The 4,294-nt window shown below is 42.5% G+C and overlaps 2 non-coding genes across 2 annotated transcripts; one reads left to right on the top strand and one right to left on the bottom strand.

Moving 5' to 3' along the window:
- Nucleotides 1–2,105: 2,105 nt before the first annotated feature.
- Nucleotides 2,106–2,180, bottom strand: Trnas-cga (transfer RNA serine (anticodon CGA)). Its single transcript has one exon. It is a non-coding gene; the product is annotated as a tRNA-Ser (tRNA).
- A 58-nt stretch (nt 2,181–2,238) lies between these two features.
- On the top strand, nt 2,239–2,313 carry Trnas-cga (transfer RNA serine (anticodon CGA)). Its single transcript has one exon. It is a non-coding gene; the product is annotated as a tRNA-Ser (tRNA).
- The last annotated feature ends 1,981 nt before the right edge of the window (nt 2,314–4,294 follow it).

Below are 4,294 nucleotides of genomic sequence, written 5' to 3'. Positions count from 1 at the left end.
ACAGAAAACTGAAGAAACCTATAGAGAAAAGAGTAGCACTTGCATGAATATCAAGAACTAATATGACAATCCGTAGCGCTACTAACCAAAGAACTGAAAGCTGAAAGATAGAAGGAATACATAGAAGGGATATACAAGGGAAAAGAACCCGGAGGAAGTACTATTATAGAAATAGAAGAGGACGTAAATTTAGATGATTCGGGATCCAGGATACTGTGAGAAAACCTACGTCGAAACAAGCCATCTGGAGCAGACGACATTCTCTCAGAATTAATGTGATCTTTGGGAGAGCCTGCCATAATATCTGGTGCGCAATATATATGACAGGAGAAATACACTGAGACTTCAAGAAAAATTTAATAATTCCAAAGAAGGCAAGAGCTGACAGCTGGGAATACTTGTGAGTCATTAATTTAAGAAGTCATGGTTCTAAAATACTGCCACTATTTATGTACAGAAGAATCGAAAAAGTGGCAGAAGCTGACCTCGAATAAGATATATTTGGGTTCCAGAAAAATGTAGGGATACACTGGGCAATATACCCCAAAAACTGATATTACAAGTTAAAAAAAGAGAAATTTACTACTACAATATTTGTAGATTTAGAGAAAGCTTTGAACAGTGTTACTGGAATACCCTGTTTGAAGTTCTGAAGGTCTCAGGGATAACACACAGGGAGCAAAAGATTATTCACAACTTTTGTAGAAATAAGACTGCAGTTATTAGTCGAAGAAAATGGAGGAGGAACAGTATATGTGAAGGCAGTAAGACTGTGTTATAACCTATGTGTACACTGAACATTAAGTGAAGGAAACCAAGGAGAAATCTGCAAAGTAAATTAAAGTTCAGAGATAAAAAATAAACACTTTGTGGTTTGCCGACAACAATGTGTTGTTGCACATGGAAGAGCAGCTGAACGGAATGGATAGTGTCTTGGCCGGCCGCGGTGGTCTCGCGGTTCTAGGCGCGCAGTCCGGAACCGTGCGACTGCTACGGTCGCAGGTTCGAATCCTGCCTCGGGCATGGATGTGTGTGATGTCCTTAGGTTAGTTAGGTTTAAGTAGTTCTAAGTTCTAGGGGACTAATGACCACAGCAGTTGAGTCCCATAGTGCTCAGAGCCATTTGAACCATTTTTTGATAGTGTCTTGATAAGAGATCATAAGATGAACACCAACAAAAGTAAAACAATGGTAATGGAATATGATCGAATTAAATCAGCTGATGCTAAGGGAATTAGATTAGGAAACAAGAAATTGAAAGTAGCAGACGAGCTTCGCAGTTTGGACAGCAAAATGAATGATGTTGGCCGATATACAGAGGAAACAAAATCCAGACTGGTAAAATCAAGAAAAGCCTGTTTTATATCTTGTATAAGATTAAGCGTAAGGAAAGCTCTTCTGAATCCTAAGATATGACCTATTTTGATAGCGAATCATTCGACGGACTTTGCAGAAGAGGCATATCCAGCCCTTAGATTTAGCTGCTCGCTTTTGTCGCCAGCTGGAGGCTGATGGGCTGGATTTTCACTTGCCTGGGTGGAGTGTGAAGCAGATGAGATACACAGTGCACACTAAATGTTGTGAGTGGAACCTGCAGTTAGACTTCCCGTTGAATTTTCATTGCTGCCTGATAATTTCCCAGTACCTTTAAGAGAAGAATAACTCTGCCAGGATCAGGACATTTTTTTATATAACAAAGCTGACACAGGCTGCATGAAGTATGCAGCTGATATCGATTTTCAGTAATCGAGAAAGGAAACTTCCTGGCAATCGAGAAAGGAAACTTCCTGGCAGATTAAAACTGTGTGCCCGACCGAGACTCGAACTCGGTACCTTTGCCTTTTGCGGGCAAGTGCTCTACCAACTGAGCTACCGAAGCACGACTCACGTCCGGTACTCACAGCTTTACTTCTGCCAGTATCCGTCTCCTACCTTCCAAACTTTACAGAAGCTCTTCTGCGAAACTTGCAGAACTAGCACTCCTGAAAGAAAGGATATTGCGGAGACATGGCTTAGCCACAGCCTGGGGGATGTTTCCAGAATGAGATTTTCACTCTGCAGCGGAGTGTGCGCTGATATGAAACTTCCTGGCAGATTAAAACTGTGTGCCCGACCGAGACTCGAACTCGGGACCTTTGCCTTTCGCGGGCAAGTGCTCTACCAACTGAGCTACCGAAGCACGACTCACGTCCGGTACTCACAGGCAGAAGTAAAGCTGTGAGTACCGGACGTGAGTCGTGCTTCGGTAGCTCAGTTGGTAGAGCACTTGCCCGCGAAAGGCAAAGGTCCCGAGTTCGAGTCTCGGTCGGGCACACAGTTTTAATCTGCCAGGAAGTTTCATATCAGCGCACACTCCGCTGCAGAGTGAAAATCTCATTCTGGAATCGAGAAAGGAATTTGTACAAAAATATTCAGGTGTATTACCATGCAGCAATAAGTTGTGATACGTTTTCCTGGTTTTGTAGGCGAGTGTTGCAAATCGGTCAGAGGGCACGTCATTGGTAAGCAAGGGGCATTGTTAGTGACAGTCGATACCCAATAGCAGGTTGAGAAAACGAACTTGGTGACATTTAAATGAAACTAAGAAGCAACATTTGTTTCATTGTGAGAGTTTTGATTTTAGAATAGTTTTCGACCTACATAGTTGTGCACTATTACCATGTTTCGCCTTTGTGAGTGGAGCTTTTTGTGTGGAAGGTGTAAGGAAACAGTTGGAGGTGATGTACTGACAGTCGGAACTATACATTGTCCAGTCCAGATGTGACGTTATGGTCACATGTCACTATTCAATATCAAGTTATTTTTCTGTCAGTGTTTTGCGTTTTCATTTGTGTACACTGGAAATGTGCACTTGAAGAGGATGCTTTGCGCCGTCCAAGCAGTTCAGGTTCGCACAAGTTCAGTCTCAGGTCCCCGTTGTCGGCAGAGGGCAGTCCATGAATCTTATTAGGTCAAGCGCGCCTCCCTGGGGTGTCGAGCAACCTTCGCGGAAGCCAGGCTTAACCCGCTCCACTGCTTTTGTGTAAACACGGCTGGCGCCCGCACGGGTTCTGAACAATGAATGCTGCACCTGTCTTGGCATCCTTCGGGGTAATTTCAGCACAACGTTTTGCCTTTCTGCACTAGCTTCAAAGGCCCAGATACTTCAGTGCCACTCGACTAGTATGTAACTGTCAGTTCTGATTCGCTCCATAAAGTTGGTTTATCCAAAGGAATTGTGTCGTGACACTTAGTGCACGGCGCGTCCTGGCCGATCAATCAAGGTAACACTGCTTGAGCCCAGTGTCAAGCTCGTGACAGTAAAACATGCCCATTGTATACAATAAGCGCCAAGTTTTCCGTCGTTTACGAGAGTTTTCGAAAGTTTTGTCACATTTCTCCTCTTTTACATTCACAACAGCAAGGGCTTGTGCCCTTCATGTTGAACTGAGATGCTGATAGTTGGGCAGTATAAGTTATATTTTGAGCATTCGTTGACATACCGTCGGAGTCAGTAGCTGACTGCCACCTGGTGCAGTTTGGCGCACTTTGCTCTTGAAGAGATTTAGTTTTCCGTAATCTGCAGTAATTTGATCCGTAATCTGAGTAGGATGCTTGTCATACGTTTCGAGCATGCAATCTGTGTTTTTGATGTAATTCCATTTTCTATTTTGTTTGTTTAATCTCATGCCAGCTAGCTGCACAAATAAGGATACCTTGGTGCTTCATTCACCATGCAGTCTTCCTTTCATCTGCTACCTCGCAAAGTGTTAGCGCCACATTTGCTAACGTAATTTGGTAACTCAAATATTGTTGTCCTGTCATAGCCTTTGATTAACTTTAGAGTAAATAAAATTCTTTTAAATATAGAAATGACATCTACTTCAAGATCCATACTTGTCCTACAACTTTCCTGGTTAGGCAACGCATTAAAAATAAATATAAGCTGTTGTACTTCCAGCGTGTGCTTTGCTGTGTCAGATTAGATGATAGTTTATTGAGTATTTCGTTTTCTAATAGCAACGAGTATGACACTCCTTGCGACGTCACTGGGACGCTTACTTAACACAGTGATGGACACTAGGAATTTGTCTGGAAGTTCTTGGACTGGTACACGATATTTATCGTTTGTGCTGTAGTGGTGACAAGTTTAAATCCTGTATTGCAGTTTTTTTGTTTTTTGTTTTTTCTGTTTTTGTTTTTTGTTTGTTTTTTTTGTTTTTTTGTTTTTGGAACTCTTCCTTGGTTGTCAGATGAATGTTGTAACCCACGCTTCTCTTCCTCTTTCCAATTCGGAAACCCTCTGTTCCACTAC

The sequence above is a fragment of the Schistocerca gregaria genome, chromosome 4, assembly GCF_023897955.1.
Source record: "Schistocerca gregaria isolate iqSchGreg1 chromosome 4, iqSchGreg1.2, whole genome shotgun sequence".
Lineage (NCBI taxonomy): Eukaryota > Metazoa > Arthropoda > Insecta > Orthoptera > Acrididae > Schistocerca > Schistocerca gregaria.
This window is presented reverse-complemented; position numbering and strand designations above follow the sequence as displayed.